The sequence below is a fragment of the Eumetopias jubatus genome, unplaced genomic scaffold (genome assembly GCF_037043125.1).
Source record: "Eumetopias jubatus isolate StellerSeaLion01/CBP00866 unplaced genomic scaffold, mEumJub1_p1.0 scaffold_10, whole genome shotgun sequence".
NCBI classification, from domain to species: domain Eukaryota; kingdom Metazoa; phylum Chordata; class Mammalia; order Carnivora; family Otariidae; genus Eumetopias; species Eumetopias jubatus.
In genome coordinates, this window is record NW_028274816.1 from 60,915,198 (window position 1) to 60,943,195 (window position 27,998).

Consider the following 27,998-nt stretch of genomic DNA (forward strand, 5'->3'; position numbering starts at 1 on the left):
TGTGGAGAGTCTGGGGGAAGTGACAGAAGACAGAATCTGTATTAATTTCTAGGACTGCTGTTAACACATCACTATAAACTGAGTGGATTAAAACCACAGAAATTTATTCTCTCACAGTTCTGGAAGTGAGTGTTTGAAATCAAGTTGCTGGCAGGGCCATGCTCCACCTGAAGGCTCTGGGGGCAAATCTTTCCTTGCCTCATTCTCAGCCTTGGCTTCCCATAGGGACCCCCTGTGTGTTCATAACTACCATCCTCCTTGTCCCAACCCCAGAGATTCTGGCTCTTAGTTCTTCATGGGACCCAGCATCAATGAAGTGGCCCAACTCATTCCACTGTGAGGCCAGTGTAAACACTGAAGCTCCCAGATACATTTCTGAGGATGGAGCACAGGGTCTAGTCAATGGGGAAGCCTCCTCCATGAGGAGGGCTGCTCTGCCTAAGATCTGATAGGGGAGGGTCAGTCTACCCCACCTTCCTGATGTTGTACCAGACCCTGCGTGTGTCTCCAGGTGACAAGTGTACTTTAAAACAGGGGAGGAGAACCTCACATTTTGGCCTCCACTTGGAAACTCTAAGTGCACAGATTTTCACATACCCCCAAAGCAATGGAATAGCAATCAGATCACATACACACTCGCTGGCCATGGGGAGGGTTTTGGATTTCACTGTGAATGCCATGGAAAACACTGGAAGGGAAGGGAAGTCCTTAGAGGATGTAGGAGCATGTGAAGAGTGAGACAGGAGATGTCCCTCTGTGACCACCAGAGTATTAAACGTAGGCTTCCAGAATCATTCCATTCAAGCAGAGCATCCCAAACCACATTTTAAGGCAGAGTTTTCTCCTTTGACCTTTGGCCCCCACCTGTGTCAATTGCTTCATTCATTCCCACCTACCTGGGTGTGTGGCTACTGTCTCCTTTCTCTTCACATCCCAGGGCTCTTTCCTTTGCTCTAAAGGAGACCAGGTGTGGCTTAGATATGGCAAGACCTGCTTGTTAGAAAAAAGGAACATGACTTTTGCTGTGGATTCCCCAATTTCCAACCCAGCACTATGCTCAGTAGAAAAGCAAGCACATTATAGAAGGTCATAGAAAATTATTTCTCCAAACACTGTTTGCTGATGGCTTCTTTAGAATACTTAAGAAGTATTTTCAATTTGCGCATTCTAAGTCCACTTCCAAGAACTACTGAATCAGAAATAAGGTGTGAAAATTGGAATTTAACATGTGGGCAATAATATTTTATGCCACTGGATTTCTCTGATTATCCGTAATCTAAAGTGAAGGATACAGATCACTTCACAAAAGAGAAAGATTAAGGTCAAGATGAAACATCATGAAGATTTTCTCCTTTACACCAACAAACCCTTGAACCCTAAATTTAGCCATGCAAAGCAGAAGTTCCCAGGAGACATTCTATAAATGCAACTAAACCCTGAGAATGGATGAGGAATTCTGGAGGCAAGTTATCCTCCAGGGAGACCAGGTTCCTGTAGTTACCCAACAGCATGTCCCTGTACAATTCCTGCTGAGCATGGTCCAGCATCTCCATTCCTCCTGAGAGAAGGCGATGGCTATATCCCTGAGTGTCAGCAGTCCCTGAAAGACAAAGTACAGTTATCAAGGGCCAGATTTCATAATTTGACCCAACATGAAAAAAGGGTTATAAAGAGCTGGTTCTGATTTAGGGGTTGGACCTGAATTATCCAATCAAATAACTGTAACCCAGTATTATTCTCCACCGTACTTTCTAACCCTAAGGAAACAATATGACATAAGATCCACAAAAACAGGGGCACCTGGGTGGCTCAGTCGTTAAGCGTCTGCCTTCGGCTCGGGTCATGGTCCCGGGGTCCTGGGATCAAGCTCCGCATCGGGCTCCCTGCTCAGCAGGAAGCCTGCTTCTCCCTCTCCCACTCCCCCTGCTCGTGTTCCCTCTCTCGCTGTGTCTCTCTCTGTCAAATAAATAAATAAAATCTTTTAAAAAAATCCACAAAAACAGGGGTGCCTGCTGGCTCAGCATGTGTGCCCTCTCTCTCTCTCTCGACAAATTAATAAAATCTTCCAAAGAAATACTGTAGATACTATATGAAACATAAAATATAAAATTAAGGTATCAACACAGGCATATATATAAGTTGTCATAAGTTGTATATATATCTCATATGGGAGACTCACAGTGAGTATAAAGGGTATTTCTCAAATCTTAATGTGTACAACAGACTGGAGAGCTTGTTAACCTGCTGATTCTGATTCAGAAGTTCTGGGGTGGGACCTGAGTTTCTGAATCTCTAACAGGCTCAGCCCTTGTGCCGAGGGCCACTTTCTTTAACAGCAAAGAGGTAGAACTGATGGGAAGAATTCATGAATGACTTTGAAGTGAGAGTCTCATGGCAATTATGGGTTCTTACAGAATAGTAAGAATGGCAAGAGCCATCGTTTTAACATGTCCTATATACGAGACATTATTCTATCAGTTTTCATAACTCATAAAACCACAAAAAATAATCTGACTACAATATTATTCTTCTTTTAAAAGAATATTTGTCTGGGGGGTGGTACCTGGGTGGCTCAGTCATTAAGCGGCTGCCTTCAGCTCAGGTCATGGTCCCAGGGTCCTTGGATCAAGCCCCACATGGGGCTCCCTGCTCCGCGGGGAGTCTGTTTCTCCCTCTCCCCCCCCCACTTGTATTCCCTCTCTCGCTGTCTCTCTCTCTCTCTCTCTGTCAAATAAATAAATAAAATTAAAAATATATATATATATTTGTCCAGGGACACCTGGGTGGCTCAGTCGGTTAGGCATCTGCCTTCGGCTCAGGTAATGATCCCAGGGTCCTGGGATCGAGTCCCACATCAGGCTCCCTGCTCAGCCAGGAGCCTGTTTCTCCCTCTCCGTCTGTCTGCTGCTCCCCCTGCTTGTGCGCGCGCTCTCTCTCTCTCTCTGACAAATAAATAAAACCTTTAAAAAAATGTTTAAAAAAAAAAGAAGAAGAATGTCTGTCCAATATCCAGTAAATGGTAGAGCTGGGATTTTACCTAGTTTATCTGACCTAGAATTTATCTAAAAGAAAGAGACATACAAGGCCAATATACAAAGACAATCCTAAAAGAATAACTATAACAGATTTTGTAACTGAGTCATGGAAACACTAAGGTACCAACACAGATTTGATCTAATAACTTCTACATTTTATGCATACATCATACATTTTTAAAATAACCAGATATTAATTTAATTATATTAATTATATCAAATGTGATATAATAGAAAAATTTATTAAGAAATACTTTCAATTGCATAAACAAATCTATTTGTAGATGAAGATTTTGTGTCTTTTTAAAAATACTACGGAGGGATCTGACAAGATGGTCAGGCTGCCCTGCAAGATTATCAAGGTAACCCGGCGTCTGCTGGCAGAACCAGTTCCTGGCATTAAAGAAGAACCGGATGAGAGCAACGCCCATTATTTTCATGTGGTCATTGCTGGCCCCCAGGATTCCCCCTTTGAGGGAGGGACTTTTAAGCTTAAACTATTCCTACCAGAAGAATACCTGATGGCAGCCCCTAAAGTATGTTTCATAACCAAAATTTATCATCCTAATGTAGACAAGTTGGGAAGAATATGTTTAGATATTTTGAAAGGTAAGTGGTCCCCAGCACTGCAGATCCGCACAGTTCTGTTATCAATCCTGTCTTTGTTAAGTGCTCCCAATCCAAATGATCCATTAGCAATGATGTAGTGGAGCAGTGGAAGACCAACGAAGCACAAGCCATAGAAACAGCTAGAGCATGGACTAGGCTACATGCCATGAATAATAATTTACAATCGATCTGGAGCACCTGGGTGGCTCAGTTGGTTGAGCAACTGCCTTCAGCTCAGGTCATGATCCTGGAGTCCCGGGATCGAATCCCGCATCGGGCTCCCCGCTCAGCGGGGAGTCAGCTTCTCCCTCTGACCCTCCCCCTCTCATGTACTCTCTCTCTCTCTCTCATTCTTGCTCTCTCAAATAAATAAATAAATCTTCAAAAAAATAAATAAAATCGATCTGATCATCAAGTGTGCATCACTTCTCCTGTTCTGCCAAGACTTCTTCCTTTTTTGTTTGCATTTAATGGACACAGTCTCAGAAACATTACAGAATAAAAGCCCAGACATCTTCAGTGCTTTGGTGATTAAATGCACATTAGCAAATCTATGTCTTGTCGTGATTCACTGTTGTAAAGCATGAGCAGAGGCTAGAAGTACCATCTGGATTGTGAAACATTTAAAAGCAGTGACCCTTCTCTGCTTTTATTCACTCCCCCCATCATGGTTTAAGTATAAAGCACTGTGAATGAAGGTAGTTGTCAGGGTTAGCTGCAGGGGTGTGAGCGTTTTTCTTTATTACTTTTTTTGATGGGGGAGAGGTAGTTTTATTTTAATTTTATGGGCTCCTTATCCCCTTTTTATGGTGATCTCATTGCATTGGTTAAAAGCAGTTAACCAGTTCTTTAGAATATGCTCTCAAGCCAAGTCTAATTTTATTTAGATGCTGTAGATGGACAAGCTGGTTCACAAACATCACACCCCTAATAACAGTGTGACTTTGCTGTCAAGTGTAGAATTCTTCCTTCAAGAAAAAGCTTGTGACCATTTTATATGGTTTGTCTGGAAACTTCTGTAAATCTTATGTTTTAATATTTTTTGTTATTCTTAAAAAAAATAAAATAAAACCCAAAAACACTATGGAGACACGTACACAAGACAAAGACAAACCAGTATAAGAGCTATTATTTCTGACTGTATTTCATTGACAATTTTTATTTTCTCTCTCATTTGTGCTGAGTTATATTTTAGAATTTTAGGACACCGAACATATATAAGGTATCTGGGGTTTTTTTATTTTTGTTTTTTTCTGAAAATACAACAATGTCATAAAGAAGAGCATGTCTCACATGACTTTGGAATGAAATGGAAACTTAGAGGACCAAGGCTTGACTGATTTAGGTTCATCTTGAAAAAACCAAATTCTCTAATACACAAAGGTGAGAGCCATCATTTCCCAAAGCAAACTGCAAGCAAAGATGAACTCAGAAGAGAGTTTCCAGATTAAATGTCATGGCTTATGCACATCACTCAGTAAATATCCCCAAATCCTTATTAATCATAATGGAAAAAATGCTAATGTTATAGAGGAGGAATCTGGCAGACAGCACCTGAACCACGCGAACGAACTTAACAGAGGCTGTAAAGGACACACTAAGTGTCTTGTAATTCCCATGAGGGTGCAGATACTGGTCTCCTGTTTCTGCCTCTTTTCCCCCATCATTAATTTGTTTTAAAAATACCTTTATAGGGGGGAGACGAACCATTAGAGACAATGGACTCTGAAAAACAAACTGAGGGTTCTAGAGGGGAGGAGGGTGGGGGGATGGGTTAGCCTGGTGATGGGTATTAAGGAGGGCACATTCTGCGTGGAGCACTGGGTGTTATGCACAAACAATGAATCATGGAACACTACATCAAAAACTAATGATGTAATGTATGGTGATTAACATAACAATAAAAATTTTTTTAAAAATACCTTTATAGGGGCACTTGGGTGGCTCAGTTGGTTAAGCACCTGCCTTTGGCTGAGGTCAGGGTCCTGGGATTGAGCCCCACATCAGGTTCCCTGCTCAGCAGAGAGCCTGCTTCTTCCTCTCCCTCTGCTGCTCCCCCTGCTTGTGCTCGCTCTTTCTCTCTCTCTTTCTCTCTCTCTTTCTCTCTCTCTCTCTCTCTCTCTCTCTCTCTCTCTCTCTCTCGGCCAGATAAATAAAACCTTAAACAAAACCTTTACAGAGGTGTGCTGACTGGCTCAGTCAGCAGAGCATGGGACTCTTGATCTCGGGGTTGTGAGTTTGGGCCCCACATTGAGTATAGAGATTACTTAAAAATAAAATCTTTAAAAATAATAAGTAAATAAATGTGAAATTCATAAAAGCAAAGACTAGAGTGGTGGTTGCCAGGGGCTGAGGTTGGGGGTGGAACGGGGACATTTTGGACAAGTTTCAGCTATGCAAGATGAATAAGTTCAGCAAGGTGGACTGTATCATAAATTTGAATTTGTTAAGAGAGTAGAACTTAATGTTCTCCCCACACATAGCTGTCTTTCCTGAGCCTACCCAATAGAAACTACCTCCCAGATAAGATACTTCTGGGGCACCTGGCTGGCTCAGTCTGAAGAGTACGTGACTCTGGATCTCAGGGTTGTGAGTTTGAGCCCCATGTTGGGTGTAGAGATTACTTGGAAGGAAGGAGGGAAGGAAGGAAGGGAGAGAGAGAGGCGGGGGGGGGGGAGAGAGAGAGAGAGAGAGAGAGAGAGAGAAAGAAAGAAAGAAAGAAAGAAAGAAAGAAAGAAAGAAAGGAAGGAAGATGGAAAAAAGTTTTCCCAGAAAACTAAGGTTTTACATTAAATTGCTTGCCATTTTATAAGACAGACATGGAAGTGTCTTTTCCTTTCTTTTCCTTTCCTTTCCTCCCCCTCCCCCTTCCCAAATGGAAAAAGGAAAGGAAGAAAGAAAAGGAGGGAGGGAGGAAGGGGAAGGGGGAGGAAAGGAAAGGAAAAGACACTTCCATGTCTGTCTTATAAAATGGCAAGCAATTTAATGTAAAACCTTAGTTTTCTGGGACAATTACCTTAGAAGCTATTTTATTCTTAAAAAGGGAAAAGAAATACAAATAATGATGATGATGATAAGAGAAACTCTTTTCTCTGTGGATGGCCCACTGGGTGACATCAGAACTCCCACAACACAGAAAGGGCTGGTCCAAGTGAACCAAAGTCTCCTGTACACCACCCCTTCCTTGCACTGACCCCACAGTCCCAAATTCAACCCTATCATCATTTGCTCAAGAATGAAAGTTCGTGAGGGGAACCAGGACTGTTTCATCTCTGTTTTCACAGGACCCTGTGAAATGGAAAGAATCCCTTCCCCTCCCAGTTGGCCTCTTCACCACAGAACCAGGAAACTGGAGTGCCCCCAACCTGGGCACCTGCTCTGGAGCATCCTACAGGGGAATAGTTACAACACGCCAGACTGTCAAACTGCTGTCAGCCACCTGAGATCCAGGGCACAGGGGGAAGAGTTGGGAGTCCAGGCAGACCAGTGCATGACAGAGAGCACAGCAACAAACAGGACATGGGAAAATGCACGTGGATGAGATGTGGTTGCAGAGAGCAAGGTGCATGTGGGACCGAGGTGCAGGGGAGAGAGTCGCAGGCTCTAAAGGCACATGAGGGTCAAAAGGTGCAGTGGGGATGAAATACACTGCAGAGCTTAGGGGCATGCAAGGGGGCAGAGCGTACAAGCAAGAGTCTGGGGAACAGAGGGTGGCGGAAGCATACGGGTGCCGGTGTCATGGCAGGCAAGGCTGTAAGGGGAGGAGCGAGAGTCCGTGCCGGAAGAGAGGGCACAGCTGGGTAGATGCACTGCAGACAATATTCAGGAAAGGGCTAAAGAAGAGAGGGGGACAATGTGTGGGGGTGGTCCATGCACAAGAAGAGGATGCAGAGAGGAAAGAGACACGGGTAGACCACACCATCGAGGAGAGAGTCCACCAGTGGGCATCAGTGGACCAAAGGACCCAGGAAAGGGGCTGGGATTACTGGCCTAGGGAGCAAAACACCACAGTTAAGAATGGCGGGGGGCAATGGGGGCAAGCTCAACCCCTGAGGGCTGTCAATATAAAGGACACAATGGTTGCGCTGCAGTCACTGAAATGGGGATCAGGGATCGGATACAGGGAGGGGAAGATGGGTGGCATGGAGTTGAAGGAAGGGAAGTTCTGGACGGATGACAGAATTCTTAGCAGGGTAGACCTCAAAAGGGCACAGGCTGGAGGCGATGTGGCAGGATGGATGTCCAGAAAGACTGAGTGGAGAGGATGGGGCAGGCAGAAGTCAAGGAGACGAGGAAAGACGGGATGAAGGACATGGGACCCATCACATTCACCCAATTGATGGGTGGAGTTCTGAGGTTGCAGGGAAACGGAGGTATGAGATGAGGGGATGGGTGCAAATCACAACAGAACTCACTGATTCATTCCCCACTCAGTTTCCCCACTTATATTTATCTCCATTTATTATTGGATTTTTAATTTCAGCTTATGAGACAAAAATCTTATGTATACAAAATACTCCTAAGAACTCCTTAATCTGAGTATACAGCATAGGGCTGCAAGTAGAATTTGGGGGAATGACACAGCCTTCTCTCTCTTCTTTGGGGATGCCAGATAGCGTGACCACGGTGGGTCTGGCAGAACATGTTTATAGGTACTTGATGCTTAGTGATGGGAATAAGTATCTGTGCTTTCTCCAAGCCCTGCTTATGCCTTGAATTTGTATGCCCTAGACCTGATACGATGAAAATCCTTACATTTATTGTGGCGATTCTAAAACATAACACATGCTTTAAGAAAATAAAACATAGCCACACACAGCACATTTTAACTCTTCTGTTTTTCCTTGCTTTTCCCTTATAAGAAGCTATCCCAGGAGGTCACCATTAGTAGTACTTCTGTGGATATATTGCAATATTTTAAAATATTTTTGCTTGTAAACAATTACATGCATGTTTTATTATAAAATATTTAAGGAATAAAAGTCCCCATTAATTACCCTTTGCCCAATACCAGTTTGATCTGCAAATGGACCAACTTTCACTGCTTTGAGAGTTATTCCCCTTTTTTTAATGCAATTTGGGATGTCTACCTGCTAACATAGATGAACATATTCTGTACTTATATCAATATTTATGTACATATTGTCACACTGGGCTTACTCCCCAATCAAACTGCTCTCCTCATTTACAGAGTTGAATCTTTAGACCTAATTTGAAGGTGTATTTATCATGGCAGGATATCTCCCACTTATATTAAAGGCAAAGATATGGGTAGGTTAATATCTACTTCAGGTGGGTTTGCAGTTGCAAATAACGTGGAAAATACAAATGACCAACAGGGAACAAGTTCAAGAAAACTTAGTACATCCTGGTACTACAACAATACTATAAATCCTTATAAAGCTGAGAGGATTCATTAAGTCCTCGGACAGGTAGGCGGAGCATCCCCAGAAAGAGTGAGCCAAGCGGAGGTGGGGGACACTACTTTTGTGATCTTTAGAATAGGAAAAAATTTCTTTTTTTTTTTAAGATTTTATTTATTTATTAATTTATTGATTTGAGAGAGAAAGAGAAACAGCATGAGAGGGGAGAGGGCCAGAGGGAGAAGCAGGCTCCCTGCTGAGCTGGGAGCCCGATGTGGGACTCGATCCCGGGATTCCGGGATCATGACCTGAGCCAAAGGCAGTCGCTTAACCAACTGAGCCACCCAGGTACCCAAAAGATTTCTTTACAAGAACAAAACGCCATGAGGGGCCTGGGTGGCTCAGTTGGTTAAATATTTGCCTTCGGCTCAGGTCATGATCCCAGGGTCCTGGGACCGAGCCCTGCATTGAGCTCCCCCACTGAGCAGGGAGCCTGCTTCTCCCTCTCCCCCTCCCCCTGCTTGTGCACACAAACACACTCTCTCTCTCAAATAAACAAATAAAATCTTTTTTAAAAAAAGAACAAACACCTCAACTAGAAAGGAGGAAATGACAAATTGGTTGAAAATTAAGAGTTTGTCCTCATCAAAAGGCACCTAGATAGATAGATACATGGATGGATGGATGGATGGATGGATGGATGGATGGATGGATGGTAGATAGATAGATAGATAGATAGATAGATAGATAGATAGATAGATAATAGTTAGATCCAGCACCAAGAATCGATATAGTCTACATGTATAAATATCTCCTGTACATCAATAAGAGAAAGATAGGCAACACAACTGAAAAAAATGGGTAAAATAAGCCAACGGACACTCAAAAAAAGGATTTACTTGATGGCCAATAAATACGTGAAAAGATGTTCAAGTTCCTTTCTCATCAAGAAAATGGAAATAAAGTCACCGCCTGGTACCATCACACAACAACCAGAATGCTAAACCAAAAATGACAGAAAATACCAACTGTCAACAGGGATGCAACTAAACTAAGAATCTCACCAACAGTCGTTGGTATAAAATTCATACACACACTTTGGGAGACTGTTTGGCTGTGACCCAGCAGTATCACTCCTATGTATACATCTGAAAAAAATTCCCTGTACATCTCATTACACTCTATAATTTACATATCAGCATCATTCTAATAACGCCAAGTAGAAAATCACTCCCATGTGCTTCATTAACACAGCGGCTAAATTGTTTGATTTTCACACAATGAGATCCAATCAGCAGTGCCAAGAGATGATCAATAACAACATGCAAGAATACCAATAAAATCACAAATGCATGGAATTGAACCATGAAAATACAAAAGGGTTCATGCTACAGGATTCCATTTGTATCAAGGACAAACGAGGCAGGAGATTTAGATGTTAGATGTCCCGAGGGTGACACCTGAAGATCGTGACTGGGAGAGGCCATGAGGAGGAGGTTTCCCCCAGGCAGGCAGTGTTCTCTCGCACAGAGGTGTGTTCGCTTGCGAAACATCACAGAGCTGTCCACTTAGGACCTTTGCATGTACATTCATCTTTAAAATACAGATCAGCAATAAGGAAGTTGTGAGGATATGCATAGACTGGTGTCATTGCTCCCTGACATTAATAAATGGAGATAAATATAAATGGGGAAACTGAGTAGGGAATGAATTAGTGAGTCCCTGACATTGTCATGGTAGAAGCTAAAAGCATCCAATAATGTCACACGTTACTTTCTTAGAGTATGCTGCGATACCTACGTTAAAAACCAAGAGATACTTAACACTGTATGTTAACTACTTGGGATTAAAATTTTAAAAACCTAAGAGATACTGAAAATGCAACCTCCAAAAAAGGGGGGAAGCACAAGAATTTTAAAAATGAACACAGAAGACAACAGAGAAATTAGAACAGGTGTCAGGAAGAGCACACAGTAAATCAGTAAATCCGATCCCAAATATATTCATCATTATTTTCAACACATACAATTATTCCTTTTAAAGCCAAACTTTGACCATACTTGATTTTTTTTTCCAAGAGACACAGTTAAAATAGAAGAATTAAGGTAGAAAAATGGATGACACATTCCATGTAATTTTTTTTTAAAGATTTTACTTGACAGAGAGACACAGCGAGAGAGGGAACACAAGCAGGGGGAGTGGGAGAGGGAGAAGCAGGCTTCCTGCTGAGCAGGGAGCCCCAGTGTGGGGCTCGATCCCAGGACCCTGGGTTCATGGCCTGAGCCGAAGGCAGATGCTCAGCCGAGCCACCCAGGCGCCCCAAGATGCCATTGCTTTGTTAATTTGTTATTCCTTATCCAGGCAAAGCTGAGTCTGGACATACTGGAGTCATCTGTGTTTAAGAGCACACAGGGGCTGAGAGTAGGAAAACACATAGCAAAGAATGCAGACATGCTCACCAGCAACTGACTGGTGTGATTTAAAAAAGCCAGACAAAGTTGACAAATGGAGGAGAGGGTATAAAAAAATACAAAGGTGCTCACCAGGATAAGGATGTTCTGGATGGCTCTGGACTCTGTGGAGGACCCGGCGGAGACACCGGTCGTGTGAATGTATCGGACCCACTGTTTGTGCCTGTATAGATGAAAACCATGGAGCCACTGGCCCAGAGCATGAGCCCCAAGGATAAAACATCAGTGAATGATAGCCATGCTGCAAACAGTGAGGCTGTGAGTTTATGGTAAAATACTGCACAACAGTGTCCAAAAACACTTTTCCTCGTGATGTTTGCATTGATCCATTTGCCAGTCACAGAAAGAGGAAAAATGGTATTCATCAGTATGTTCAGGATCCAGCACAGGGTGGTGGAGCGGACAGTGTACTTGGGAGCTTTCCCTTTAAGCGCTGCCCACCTGGAGTTCTGGGGGCTGATCGTGATGACCTGGAAGACACTCAGGAGGCAGGTGCTCTCCATGGACACACCCCTGGCCACTCTTTGAACAAAGAAAAGCAGCTTGCATCTAAAATCATGGGGGAAATGTCTCAACCCAAAAGCTGCCATCGTCTGGGGGACTCCGTTAGAGAGAATGACCAAGGAGTTGGCTATAGTCAGGTGCCTGAGAATCAGATCTGTGTACCTTGCCTTGCACCCAGCAAAGTGAAGGAGGAGATAACGGCGAAGAAGAGAGAAATTCCCCAGGACTCCAAGCACAGTCTGTGATAAGAAGATCATGCCTACTGCCAGATCCCTCGTGGTCACCCTGTCTGTTCTCAGTGACTAATGCTCGTCTTCAACGCCATTGGATCCTGTGTGGGAATGGGGACAGGAAATGCATTCAGAATGTCAACTGAATCCCAATATTCTCCATTTACTAGATTCGTTGTATCTTAGATATTTCTAAGTTAAGGTCTTTTATTAAGAGATTTTTCAAGAGTTAAATATACAACCTTCAGAGAAAACAGAACATACAGATCACCGTTATAAAGAGCATATACGTGGTAATCTCTGATTCTCCACAAGGTTATGAGGCACACTACTGTCACCTTAATTACAAAGAGAAGGCAATTACAGAGTTCAGGCAAATAGAAGTTAAGTGACTTGTCTAAATCCCTATTCTGGTTAGGGGCACAGTGGGACTTGAAAATGCCTGGTGCTATAAACAAAAACAGCGCCTGGAACCACCAAGCCACACTAAAAAGGTTGTTAGTGAAAACTAACAATCCAGATATATCTTTAGTCCCAGAACATTTGGTTTTGGATTGGTGGTAACATAATTTTGATCTTAACAAGTTTCCATTTATACATATAAGTTTACCCTATAGTCAATGTCAATTATGAATGAAGATTTAGAAATCTTAATGAATGCAGAGGTACGGATTGCAGTTTAATACCACAAGAGCCTGTCCCATGATGAGCAGACTTAATGAAGGGAAGAATGGCTTGATATAAGGCAGGCAAAAAAAAAAAAAAAAGAAAGAAAAGAAAAAGGATTTGTTTGCTTTTATGCCAGGAACACAAACACAATGTCACCTATTGCAGGATACTTTGAAAAAACTCATGCCGTACCCTAAATTATAGGACAGGAAACAACACAGTATGGTAAATAGTGTAGGCCAAAAAAACTAAATTATTATTCTTTTCAGATCATATACTTGACTTATTAATGCCAAGTTCACAAAATTACTAGCACTGATGCACGGTTTTTGAAAAATATTAAAATATAAGGGACATACGTACAAAATTCAATCTCTAGGGTATGAAACTGTATATTTTATGAATTGCAATAGTAGATATTTTGAATCAATATTGGAATGTTTTTAAATCAAATAAAATAATTTCAATCCTGACACCTATTGTCTGAAACTCATAAAGTTACCTTTTCCTTAAATGATCTGTCCCTAACCTCAAGAAGGAAATCCTATCACAACCAACAGACCACAAGTGCATTCAGCAGGAGCACAATTACTCCTTTATTGCATTAATTGCATTAGGCACCCATTAATTGCATCAGGCACCCAGGGCTAAACATTTCTATTCTAGCAACTGTAACTTGAATACATTGATTCCGCATAGGACTATATGGTCCACAGATGGATTCATCCTGTTATACAAGGACGAATGTATGACAAGCACAACTCTGGGAATCCTGAAATTTAGGCTTTGAGTCCTACAAGGTAGACAGAGTGGCAGGTTGATCTCAGAACTACGTTCCCTGAGCACTTCAAATATCAGGTTTCATTAGCCCTTAACCACCAAAGTGACTATCACTGTCAGTTACGTGGACATTAACTTAGGGGCCGTTGTCACTGGGTGACGTGAAGGACCCCGTCTGCCTTTATTTTTAACATTTTAACATATTTTTTAAAGATTTTTGTTTATTTGACACAGAGAGACACAGTGAGAGAGGGAACACAAGCAGGGGGAGTGGGAGAGGGAGAAGCAGGCTTCCCGCGGAGCAGGGAGCCCGATGTGGGGCTCCATCCCAGGAGCTGGGATCATGACCTGAGCCGAAGGCAGACACTTAATGACCGAGCCACCCAGGCGCCCCTGCCTTTATTAGCTTAGCTGATGCCCCAGGAATTATTCCTCCTTCCTGTGTGGCTCTGACAATGGACCGAGATCAAACCCAGAAGCAGCACCTTTTCTAACATAACCACCTACCCAGACTTCTGACAGCCAGGCTTTCATGGCAGACTCTGCCTCTCTGGTTGGAAAGAAACCACCACCTCCTTCCCGCTGTGAGAACGGTGGGCGGACATGAAGGTCATACCAGCCAGTGCAGGTGAGGAGAGGAGGCAGCCAGATCATGAGATATGGGTTCAGGATCCTGTGACCTCACCTCCCCGCTCAGGACCACACTTGTCATTTCTCCCACAGCGCAATCAGAGTGCGGGCTGGGAAGGAAACCTTTTTCCAGTTGCTAATTTAAAACAAACAAACAAACAAACAAACAAACCAATTACACGTTTCCTTTCAGTGTCTCCCAAGGGACCTCTGGAGTGTTTGAGAAAGGCTCTTTCTCCGTGATCCCTACAGGCAGATGCTAGCAAATGTTGGTGCATTTGAAGACCACTATCCGCAACACTGGAACGACGTGGGCACAAAACTCTGGGGTCTGACAGGTGAGGAGGCACATGTGTCTCCCTGCATTCGCAGAGAACTTCCATAAGAAGTCATTCAGCCAAGAAAACATGTTCTTTCCTTCTCTTCAGACTGTTGTGTGCACCAACAGGTAAGTGATGAGCAGAGACAAAAATGAGACAGGCATCATCTGAGGATTTCCGGACAGACGCAAGCAAAAGCAATCCATGACACTGATATTTCACGTTAGAAATCACCGGACTTATCTGCAACAACTCTGTCCCAATGTTGTCTTCTGCATAATTCAATGCCAATTAATATGGGTGTTTTATAGGAAAGTGAACAGCAATACTGACCCCCACTCATGATAGGAAGTAGCAACAGAACAATGTCCATGGAAAAAGGAGGGAAGGCTCAGAAGAGCCCCTCACAGATAAAAGCATGAGGGTCAAACTTGTATGTATGGTGATTAACATAACAATAAAAAATTTAAAGAAGAGGGTAAAACTTTTTTTTTTAAGATTTTTATTTATTTATTTGACAGAGAGAGACACAGGGAGAGAGGGAACACAAGCAGGGGGAGTGGGAGAGAGAGAAGCAGGGTTCCAGCTGAGCAGGGAGCCCGATGCGGGGCTCGATCCCAGGACCCTGGGACCATGACCTGAGCCGAAGGCAGACGCTTAACGACTGAGCCACCCAGACGCCCGAGGGTCAAACTTGTAAGAGGCAGACTGCACTACTTTTTTTTTTATTTTTTTATTGTTATGTTAATCACCATACATTACATCATTAGTTTTTGATGTAGTGATCCATGATTCATTGTTTGTGCATAACACCCAGTGCTCCACGCAGAATGGGTGCCCTCTTTAATACCCATCACCAGGCTAACCCATTCCCCTACCCCCCTCCCCTCTAGAACCCTCAGTTTGTTTTTCAGAGTCCATCGTCTCTCCTGGTTCGTCTCCCCCTCTGACTTACTCCCCTTCATTCTTCCCCTCCTGCTATCTTTTTTTTTCTTAACATATGTTGCATTATTTGTTTCAGAGGTACAGATCTGTACTACTTTTAACCACCAGTTAACCCAATGCAACTTACTCTAATCAAGAGCAGTGAAGGATTACCATAGTTCTCGCCACTTGATTTTTTTTCCCAGAATTGTTAACAGTAAGCACTGGTTGAAATCTCACTGAGCAGAATGTCAACCATCCCTGAAATAACTAATACATTTGCCAAGTGGCCATTGGGCAGTTTGTAATTTTAGCTAAGAGAGAGTTCAGAGAGCTGGTTCTGACTTAGGTGAGTGGTCTGAGGATGATTAGACACAAAAACATTCCCTGACGTTTTCCCTCATTCTGAGGAAAAGACAGCGTAAGGTTCGATAAATATTACACTTTCAAGGACAGTAAAATGTATTAGGGCATCAACACAGGCATACATAGTTATGCTTGGGTGCTCTATTTATATCATACGTAAGTCGCGTATCTTTCTCAATGAGAGTCATGGTGAGTCAGAAGTGTACTTCTCAAAAATTTAATGTATACTCCCAGAAACTGGAGAGCTTGTTAAAATACAGGCTCTGATTCCGTTCTGGAGTGGTGCCTGAGTTTCTGCATTTCTGACAAGTTCACCAAGTGTTGCCAGTGCCTCTGGTCCAAGGGCTGTACTTTTTTTAAAGATTTTTTATTTTTTATTTTTTTTCCAAAGATTTTATTTATTTATTTGAGAGAGAGAGAGCACGAGAGGGAAGAGGGTCAGAGGGAGAAGCAGACCCCCTGCCGAGCAGGGAGCCCGAAGCGGGACTCGATCCCGGGACTCCGGGATCATTACCTGAGCCGAAGGCAGTCGCTTAACCAACTGAGCCACCCAGGCGCCCTTAAGATTTTTTTTTTTAAGACTTTATTTATTTATTTGACAGAGAGAGAGACACAGCGAGAGAAGGAACACAAGCAGGGGGAGTGGGAGAGGGAGAAGCAGGCTTCCCGCCGAGCAGGGAGCCCGATGCAGGGCTCCATCCCAGGACCCTGGGATCATGACCTCAGCCGAAGGCAGACGCTTAACAACTTAGGCACCCAGGCACCCCAAGATTTTTTTTTAATTTACTTATTTGAGAGAGAGAGCACGAGACGGGGGAGGGTCAGAGGGAGAAGCCAACTCCCCACTGAGCAGGGAGCCTGACTCAGGACTCGATCCTGGGACGCCAGGATCCTGACCTGAGCCAAAGGCAGTCACTTACCCAACTGAGCCACCCAGGCGCCCCTAAATAGTGTTTCTTTAGCAATCTACACAGCAAGGTTCTCTTTTCTCAGAAAATTCTGAATTATTTTAGACCACTAATGCCTTCCTGTTTATTTGCACTTTTTTTTTTTAATTTTTTAAGTGGGCTCGTGGAGCCTGACGTGGGGCTCGGACTCATGACCCTGAGATCAATACCGGAGCCCATATCAAGCGTCCGACACTTAACCGCCTGAGCCACCCAGATGCCCCAATTTGCACATTTTCTGAACATCTTGCACAGAGCTGGTGGGGCATCCAGATGGAACCCAAACATTAAATGTCCTTCCACGTGGATACCGCAGGACCCGGCCCCATCCCCAATCTCGCGTATCCACACATCCTCACGTTGCTCTGTCACAAAGGGAACATTTCCAGTCGCTGAAGGCCAATAATTCACAGTGGGAGTTGCTCAAGGCATAAACGCAGCCAGGCTGGATAACGTTGAGAGGAGGCTCTGGGACACACGGGAGTTCTAAAGACGGAACCCTGACTGTCATGAGAAAACCAGGAAAAATAGTAGTTGAAAACATACGTGTTAGGACCACCAGAGCTGGAGAAGTAAATCTTTGCATGTTCCAAATCCACGGCATTTCAGGAGGAAAAGAGGACTCAGCTCCTGACCCGGGACGTGACATTTCTCTCCCTTCTCTGGGTTTCTTCTGTAAGTGAGATTATATGGAGGAATCACGTGTGCATCTCGAGAATATGCCTTAAAGGTGCTAGCACAGCTCCTTCACCTGCTCCCGCTGCATCCCAGGCAGAAGGACCTTGAAATGCAAAAAGGTGCCTGGCTCAGCGGGTGAAGCATGCATGAGTTCCAGCTCCATGTTGGAGGTAAACTTTACTTAACGAAAAGGCCACCCTCTTCTGCCCTTTGTCTCAGGAGAGATTCAGGATCAGTGAGCTCCTACATGGAGACCATCACATGAATTTCTCCTTCCCTGTCTTCACATGCCCCCCCCCAGACACCCATAAATTCTGATACTGCAGTGGGGAATCCTAGCTGCACTGACCTGTCCCTTGCAAACCCACCCAGGGCAGACCCTGTCGCCTCCCCTGGGACCAAAGCCTGCAGTTAACTCTCCTACGTGCAACTGGGAGCCCTTGTGCTCCTGGTCTCACCTTACAATCACCTGGAGCCTGTAATTAAAGGAACATTGATGTTTCCACCCTGACCAATAGGGGTGGAAGGTGGGGCACACAGATGATGGTCATTCTTAAAATCTCAAATGGGATCCTAACTGGAAGCCTGGGCTGAGAGCCACTTGCCTAAGACTTGCTTCTCAAGCTTTAATGTGCTTGAAGTCATTAGGTGTTCTGGACCCACTCCAAGAAATGGTGATTCTGTAGGTTTGGAGTGGGGCCCATGAACTGACAGCTTTCACAAGTTCCATGTTAGTGCTGATGCTGCCCCCCACCCCAGACCCCGTATCAGTAGCATGAAGCCAGAGAAAGCAGGCTCAGCACAACAGAACCCTTCATGGCCACCATCTTCACACTAACATTATTGGTGTGGGTTCCCAGGGAAGACGGACCTAGAAGATCATACCCGTTGCTGTCCCTTTAAAGTTTCCAGAAGGCTTGAGAAGGCAGCAATATCTGAGCAAGTCTGTATTTGGACAAGGACGTGTGGACGTCCATTGATGCAATGTTTACTGAACATCTACCATGTGCTCACATGTGCTTTATGGTATACTGTGCCAGGAACCTCACAAGCATGATGTGGGTCAATCCTCATAATGCCCTGGAGGTGGGGCACTAAGGGGGTCCCATATTCCCATGAGGATTTAGATACTTGGCCCAGACTTTTTAAGATTTTTATTTATTAGAGAGTGTGGGCACACGCAGGAGAAGGGGCAGAGGGAGAGGGAGAAGCAGGCTCCCCGCTGAGCAGGGAGCCCGATGTAGGGCTCGATCCCAGGACCTCGGGATGATGACCTGAGCCAAAGGCAGATGCTTAACTAACTGAGCCACCCAGGCACCTCGTGAAGGGAGACATTTTTTAATAGTGTTTTATTTCGTTCTGACTCATACTTGATTTCCTCTCCTGGGGAGGCTCTCACTTCTCCTATTGTGAACAAGGTAGAGGCACAAACTTGGGCACATTAACAATATGGTGTCATACCCTCCCTGGGAAGCACAGAGCAAAAGGGGCCTCAGGAAACAGACCCTGCCATGAACCCTGCCAAGCCCAGGTGTTTCCAGGACAGAGGTGGACCACGCTGGGGACAGAGCATTGGTTGGTTGGTCTTAGATCCTGTTCACATCGCCCACCTCTCAGAAGCGCTGAGCATGATCAAGTAAAGAGATTACCCATCACTCCAAAGATTCTTTCCTCGTGCTTCCCTGAAATCATACCTGGTTCTTCCAATCTAATTTCTGTCAGATCTTTACATTCTTCATATCATCATATGAATAGAATCATGTATTATGTAACTTTCTGAAACTGGCTTCTTTCACTCAGCATAATGCCTTTGATAGTAAACCATGCTGTGGTGCATATGTTCATTCCTTTTTATCACTGAGATTTCGTTGAATGGATATGCCACAGTTTGTTAATCCAACAATGACTTGTTAAACATTTGGGTTGTTTCAACTTTGCCAATTACACTCTAATGCATAAATACTCCATGGATGTATTTTTTGGTGTAATTTTTTAAAATTTCTATGTGTAAATATTTGAGGTATTCTGAAAAATGTATATTTTACAGTCATTTACTCTTCAGATTAAATGTTTAGATTCCACCTGAAATGAGGTCATAGAGTTTTGCAATAATCTTTACAATGTATCAAAAAAAATTTTTGAAGACCCTTGTTACGTTATTATTTGCCCATCAGCAGAACTTGGTGTGTGGGTTGAGGGTGATGCAAATACCCTGTGACATGGGCACACAAAATACTGTTTGTCTTACCTAATAAACCAGGGAACTCATGATGCCCTCTGGAGAGTTTTATCCCACAAAGTAAATTTTTTTTAAATTTTTTATTGTTATGTTAATCACCATACATTACATCATTGGTTTTTGATGTAGTGTTCCATGATTCATTGTTTGTGCATAACACCCAGTGCTCCACGCAGAATGTGCCCTCCTTAATACCCATCACCAGGCTAACCCATCCCCCCACCCCCCTCCCCTCTAGAACCCTCAGTTTCTTTTTCAGAGTCCATCGTCTCTCATGGTTCGTCCCACAAAGTAAATTCAATAGGGCAAAGGGGAACATTAATTTGTTTTCTCAATGTACCTTATATCTCAATGATATGTATAAGAATGGAACAAATCAATGAGGCAGGAGAAACAAATATTTCTTACAGAAGAATACTAAATAGTATACACAGATACTCTTTTTTTTTTCAAGATTTATCTTGAAAAAAAAATTTATCTACCCATTTTAGAAAGAAAGTGAGCAGGGGGGAGGCGCAGAGGGAGAGAAACTCAAGGAGACTCCCTGCCAAGTGCTGAACCCAACGCAGGGCTCAATCCCACAACCCTGAGATCAGACCTGAGCAGAAATTAAGAGTCGAATGTTTCACCCACTGCGCCACCCAGGTGCCCCAGATACTACTCTTTCTAAGAGGTGGAGATTAATTCACCTGCTAAACGTATTGACTCCTTTCCAATCAATACAGAATGGGAATGGGCAGATAGCAATTTTACAGTGGAGAAACTAGAAAACACTACCAACACTTGATAAACAAGTGACAGAGATTAACACCGCCCATGATAATGGTTAATTGCATGAATTCCCTGATGTGATAATGATGTAATTAGATGAGATATGTTTTTATAAAAATCTATAAACACTGTCTAATCAGACAAAAACATCAGACAAACCCAATTTCAGAGGTACTCTAGAAAGTAGCTGGCCAGTCCTCCACACACCTTTCAAGTTCATAAAAACCTAGGAGACTGAGAATCTGACAGAATCTGACAGAGGAAAGAGGAAGTGGGAGACACATGTTGGCTACATGTAATGTGGTATTCTGGATTGGATCCTGGAAGAAAAAAAAAAGACATTTGTGTTAAAACTGATGAAATAAGAATAAAGTCTACAATTCTGATGAAATAAGAATAAAGTCTACAATTCGATTTCTACCGTGGTGCCAGTGTTGGTTTCTTAGTTTTCCGGAATGTACAATGGTAAGGTAAGATGTTAACAACAGGGGAAACAGGCTGAGCAGAAAATGGGAGTTCTCTGTATGTTCTTTGCTATTTTCCTGCAAATTTAAACTGATTCCAAAGTAAAATATTTACATTAAAGTTGCAACCCCAGCACCTGGGTGGCTCAGTCGGTTAAGCATCTGCCTTCTACTCAGGTCATGATCCCGGGGTTCTGGGAACGAGTCCCTCGTCGGGCTCTCTGCTCAGCAAGGAGTCTGCTTCTCCCTCTCCCTCTGCTTGTGCTCTCTGTCAAGTAAATAAATAAAATCTTTAAAAAAATAATAAAGTTGCAACCCCTTATAATTTAATTTATTCACAGATATTTACATTAAATTATGTGTGAGTTGATATCTACTGTTTCTTTCGAATGTGTCCATTTGCTCTGGTGGGTGATTTCAAAATCAGGAAAACTCATTAAACAAAACAGATTAATAGATTCATGTCTCTGGTCTCCAAATTACTACTCCTCTACTAATCCAAGCTTGATGAAGACTTTCTTCAGATGCTTGTCTCCTCAAATTGGAAATGCAGACACCCACCCTGAAATCTGCTTCTTAGCAACCAGCCAGTGAGGCCCCAAGAACTAACCCAGAACAATCTACCTTCTACAGACCCTGAAAATTGATTCATTTTTATCACAGACATAAAACGTCTATGTAATGTTTGCTTTCCACCTCTATCCTTTCAAAACACCAGCTAACATATCCTCCTGCAAGATTCTCCTTTCGTCCCCTGAAGTTCACAATTCCAATGTTCAATTAAAATTATTTTTTAGGGCGCCTGGGTGGCTCAGTTGGTTGAGCGACTGCCTTTGGCTCAGGCCATGATCCTGGAGTCCCGGCATCGAGTCCCGCATCGGGCTCCCTGCTCAAAGGGGGGTCTGCTTCTCCCTCTGACCTTCTTCCCTCTCGTGCTCTCTGTCTCTCATTCTCTCTCTCTCTCTCTCAAATAAATAAATAAAATCTTTTAAAAAAATTATTTTTTAAATGCTCATCTTTCTCCATACACGTGTTTTCTTATTTCAAATGCCTACCATTCTCTAAGGATGTAAGACACAATTTGCACAACCTGGTCGTCATTGTCCTTCACAACTAAAACCTAATTTTCCCCCAGCTTTACCTCAGGCCACTTGCATCCCAATACAGAACCCAGAGCCCTCTACACTGAATTCTACACTGAATCAGCTTCTCCCTCTCCCACTCCCCCCTGCTTGTGTTCCCTCTCTCACTGTGTCTCCCTCTGTCAAATAAATAAATAAAATCTTTAAAAATAAAAATTACACATCCAAAGACATTTCCAATATCTCTACATTTCAAGACTGTTTTATTTATTGGACTCTGAATTTCTCCACTACAGCTATTAATAAAATGCAATTACATGAGTAGTTACATAATAATTACATAGGATTTCATTTACAAGTGGCCATTATTTGCTATTGTTGGGGCAGAAATCTCTGATTATTCAAAACTGGATGTAAAATGAGACTGTAATTGTGCTGAAGATTCCTTGAAGGATGAGTGTCTAAGCAGCTGAATGCAGTGCAAAGGAAATGGTTTATATTTTTCTGATGAGATGAGGGAATTGTGTATTTCTTCCTGTGCACACAGAGAAGAGTCTGGATACCCAGTAGTCCTGACTCAAGAGAACAAAGGGGCAGGCAGTTGGAAAACATGCATTGATTAGGGCAGAGGTGTTTATCAGCCACCAACTGATCTTGCGAGAAATAGAAAAATACATGTAAATGTTGGAGGAGAGGGTGTAAAAAGACACAAATGTGGTCACCAGCACAAGGATGCTTTGGGTGGCTCTAATCTCGGGGGAGGGTCTGGGGGACACTTCGGTCCTATAAATGTGTTGGATCCGCTGCTTACGCCTGTACAGGGTGGAAACCATGAACTCACTGACCCAAGTTATGAGTCCCAAGCACAAAACATCATGGGAGAATACCAATACCATATATAGTAAGTCTGTGTCTTTGTCAGGAAATGCAGAAGTACAGTATCCGAAGTCCATAATTTTTGACGTGTTTTTGTTGTTCCGTTTGTCAGTCATATACACAGGAATCACAATATTTAGTATTATGTTCATGATCCAGCAGAGGATATTTGAGGGGCCAATGTATTTGGGAGCTTTCCCTTTAAGCACTGCCCACCTGGAGTTCCAGGGGCTGATAGCAATGGCCTGAAAAACACTCAGTAGGCACGTGCTATCAATGGACACACCCCTGGACACTCTGTGAACAAAGAAAACAACTTTGCATCCAAAGTCATTGAGAAAATATCTCAACTCAAAAGCTGTCATGGTCTCCGGGATTCCTCTGGAGAGAATGACCAAGGAGTTGGTTAAAGTCAAGTGCCTGAGAATCAGATCTGTGGACTTTGACCTGTATCCCCTTCAGTCAAGAGATGAAGTGTAACGACAGAAGAGCAAGAAGTTCCCCAGAGCTCCAACAACTATCAGGAATAGGAAGATCACGGCAAATTTCACATCCATTAAAGCCATTCTGTCATTCTCCAGGGCTCAGTGTTCACTTTTACAAAGAGAGGACTCTGCATTGAAAACATGAGCTGTGGGCTGATTGTTCGTGGAAAATAAATTCAACATTCTCCCCTTGCTACTACTTTTCCCTGAGAATGTCTTTCAAATACACGTTTTCTTTAATTAATGATTTCCCAATTTAATGTATTTCTTTATATAGTGCTCATTTAGTCACTCTTACTCATGCTTTATCTATTGTAAATTATTTAATATTTACAGGTATATATGATTTACAGACAAGAAGAATTTAATTAAAATGAGGCTATATGACTCATTTAAATATTGCAATGGCCAGGTTACAAGAAACTTGGTGTTTACCATCATGCTATATTGTCACAGCTACCTGGTCATATCTTTTTTTTTCTTAAGACTTTATTTGTAAGTAATCTCTACACCCAACATGGGGCTCAAACTCACAACTGAGCTCTTATTATCAAGAGTTGCATGCTCCACCAACTGAGCCAGCCTGGTGCCCCTACCTGATTGTATCTTTAAATAATCCACATATATGCATGCATACATTGTCATATTTGAATTTATTTTAATTTAGGTGTGGTTGTGCCAATTTCTCATTTTTGTTAAAATATTTGTTCCATTAATCATCATCACTTGTGAATGAAGATGAAAACATCTTAATAAGGACCTGAATATTATCCATGAACAAAACGGATTTACCAAATATGGACCAACATTAGCATAGCAACAGAAGTAATCATATGATTTTTTTGCCAGTGGAATCCACAACAGAAATTGTTGTGTAATATTTCATTTTTGCCCTAAACTATGGATTTGCAATTTAAATAAAACATTTAGAGTAGGATCTAAATTATTCCTCATTAAAGAACATGGAATTAGATGTGATTTTTTAAAACAATAACTCAAACTAATTAATTTGAAAAAGATAAGAAGATAAAAAACAAGCATGCAAAATGGAATCTCAAGGTATGAAATCTTGTGCATTGAATAGGAGAAATCCAAGGATGAGCCTAAAAATGATATTAGAACTTTGAAAACCAAACAAAATACAAGAAAACACATTTAAGCTAAAAAAATGCTGAAGTCCTTAATTTTTCTGCTCCCCAAATTCTTCACATGTGAAATTACCTTTTTCTGAAAGTCTCCTGTCCTAACCTCACAGAGGAAAATTGTCCTTCCTTGATCAACAGATTACAAATATTTTCAGGGGAGACATAATGACTATCTCCACTAGATGCATCAAGAATAAATACAAGAAAAACAATTATGGTTCTACAAATGACAGTCAGTCCCATTATTCACACTGAGATAGGAATGATGTGCTTAGCTCCATGAAACTCATTATCACATGCACAGAAGTTTAACGAGGTAACTATACCAACCATGTCAGTTTCTCTGTGGTTTCATAGTGCAGATTAAATAGCATATTAATTTCTGAATTGCAGTTTTAAGGACTGTAAACATCAGGCTTTGTTACCACTTGCAACAAACTCCAACAATCTCCATCAGGGAAGGGTATGCACCAAACTATGTTAGGAGCAGTTAGTCTGGTGTAGGACCTCAGACCTCCAGTCCCCATATTCAGCCTGTGCCTCAGGAACTGTTGTTCCCACCTGCGCAACTCTGACATCAAACCAATTTCTACACAAGAAAAATCTTTTTTCCAGCCACGAGGACCAACCCAGACCCAGACCCTGATACACCTCACTCCCTTACACATTGTGTCACTCGAACTGACATAGAAAACACCCACCCCAGTTTTTCCTGCTGCCGGGATGTGGGCTCAGTGGGACAGTCATGTTACCCCCACTTGCGTGCAAAAGGGAGGCAGCCAGAGTTAAAATATGGGTTTGTGGTTCTGTGACCTCACCTCCCCACAGAACTACAATTATCACTTCACAGATAATTGACACTACAGAATGAGGCAATTGAGACTACTTTTTAAAAACTTTCTCCCAGGGGCGCCTGGGTGGCTCAGTTGGTTAAGCGACTGCCTTCGGCTCAGGTCATGATCCTGGAGTCCTGGGATCGAGTCCCGCATCGGGCTCCCTGCTCAGCAGGGAGTCTGCTTCTCCCTCTGACCCTCTTCACTCTCGTGCTCTCTGTCTCTCATTCTCTCTCTCTCTCAAATAAATAAATAAAATCTTTAAAAAAAAATAAAATAAAAAAATAAAAACTTTCTCCCAGATTCAATTCCCAGAAACAATTTTAAGTTCCTAGCAAGGCTCTGCAAAGAAACAAGTTTACTGTATGGGAGAAACTTCCTTTTTCCCACAACGGCTGGAGGCAGACAGGGTCTCAGGTGGCAGAAGCAGGAAATGTTCCGACCTGACACAGATTCCCATGTACTTCATTGGACCCTGTGCTTCCCTAAGAAGTTCACTGCCCGTCCCTCAAAATAATTGTCTGTTTCTGCCCAGCCGAAGAACTGCAAAATAAGGAAGGTCCATGATCCAAGGACCAGGACCCCAGAGGGCCTGACAAGGATTCCTCAGGAAGAGAAGAGCAATACAAAGGACATGTGATTAACTAGAGATGCTTCACAAGACTCAGTGCAATGCTCTGAAAAGTCTAGTTGATGTAGGTATTTCTAGGAATATATATTTTATCAATATTGACCCAAAAAGAGATACAAATTCTAAGCTGAGCAATGTCTATAGGATAAATGGCAATATTTATAGAAGAGTTTCCTCACAAACACAGTACGCAGTCGTACAGTCTTATCAACAGCACCCCACTACTCTTAGATATTTAGATGAACCACAGCTACTCAGGTGATCCAAAAATATTGAAGGATGATACTTCCTAATAATTTTCAGAAATCTTACAAAGATAATCACAAATATTTCACAAATCTCATATATGCCTAGGGACCCAAAATTATGAAATACTATTTGCAAATATTGCCATAAAATATTACAGCATGATCAAGCGCAGCTTATATCTATGTTCACGGATAAAAAGACTCAATACTGCTAAGATGTCAGGTCTTCCCAAACGTACTGTAGATTCAAGGAAATCCCAATCAAAATCCCCGGAAATTACTTGTAGGTATCAATGAACTGATTCTAAAGGCTATAGATGGAGGCATCAGACCCAGGAAAGCCGGCCCAATGTCAAAGTAGAAGAAAAAGTCAGAGGAATGACACATCCCAATGTCAAGACTTAATATAAAGCTACATTAACTAAGACAATGTGTCATCTGTAAAATGATGGGCAGGTAGCTAAATAGAACAGAACAAAGATACCCAGAAATAGACTCACACAAATACAACCAACTGTATTTGGTGGCTCTCACACAGGAGTGAGGCAATTCAACAGGAAAGGGATAGTCTGGGGCGCCTGGGGGGCTCAGTCAGTAAAGAATCTGCCTTCAGCTCAGGTCGTGATCCCAGGGTCCTGGGGTGGAGCCCCTCATCGGGCTCCCTGCTCAGCGGGGAGCCTGCTTCTCCCTCTGCCTGCCGCTCCCCCTGTTTGTGCTCACTCGCTCTCATTCTCTCTGACAAATAAATAAAATCTTTTAAAAAAAAAGGAGGAGAGTCTTTTCAGCAAATGGCACTGGAACAAGTGGGCATCCATACCCAAGCACCCAAGCAAAAAAAATAAAATAAATTTAAATACAGACCTTACATTCTATTTTTTAAAGATTTTATTTATTTATTTATTTGAGAGAGAGAGAGAGAAACAGCATGAGAGGGGAGAGGGTCAGAGGGAGAAGCAGACTCCCCGCCGAGCAGGGAGCCCAATGCGGGACTCGATCCCGGGACTCCGGGATCATGACCTGAGCCGAAGGCAGTCGCTCAACCAACTGAGCCACCCAGGCGCCCTAAATACAGACCTTACATTCTTCACAAAGATTAACTCAAAATAGATCACAGACTTCAATGTAAAACACAAAACTATAAAACCCCCAGAAGGTAACAGGAGAAAATCTAGATGACCTTGGGTTCTGTTACTGTCTAGATATAATACCAAAGGCATAATCCATGAAAAAAAATAATTGCCAAGTCAGACTTCATTAAAATTACAAACTTCTGCTCTACAAAAGACACTGTCAAGGAAATTAGAAGACAGGCCAGATACTGGGAGAAAACAAGACATATCTGGCAAAGGACCATGATCCAAAATATACAAAGAACTGTTAAAATTCAACAACAAGAAAACAAACAACTTGATATTTTAAATGGGCAAAAGATCTATACAGACACCTTACCAAGAAGACACACACATAGCAAAAAAAGTGTATGAATAGATGCTCGTGATAATCCATCCTTAGAGAATTGCAAATTCAAACAGCAAGATACATTACATGTACATTTGAGAGGTATACTCTGAAAACGACACCACCGAACGCTAGCATGGAGGTGGAATAGCAGGAACTTTCATTCACTGTTGATGAGAAATGCAAAATGTGATAGCCACTTTGGAAGACAGATGAGGGTTTCCTATAAAATTAAATGGC

General features: G+C 42.6%; 4 pseudogenes; 1 reads left to right on the forward strand and 3 right to left on the reverse strand.

The window, feature by feature from the left end:
* Positions 1–882: 882 nt before the first annotated feature.
* On the reverse strand, positions 883–3,210 carry LOC114201821 (KRAB domain-containing protein 5-like; annotated as a pseudogene).
* Positions 3,211–3,367: 157 nt separating this feature from the next.
* LOC114201822 (ubiquitin-conjugating enzyme E2 N pseudogene) lies at positions 3,368–8,841 on the forward strand (annotated as a pseudogene).
* Positions 8,842–11,304: 2,463 nt separating this feature from the next.
* Positions 11,305–13,066, reverse strand: LOC114201824 (vomeronasal type-1 receptor 4-like; annotated as a pseudogene).
* Positions 13,067–22,576: 9,510 nt separating this feature from the next.
* LOC114201794 (vomeronasal type-1 receptor 2-like) lies at positions 22,577–23,524 on the reverse strand (annotated as a pseudogene).
* Positions 23,525–27,998: the final 4,474 nt, after the last annotated feature.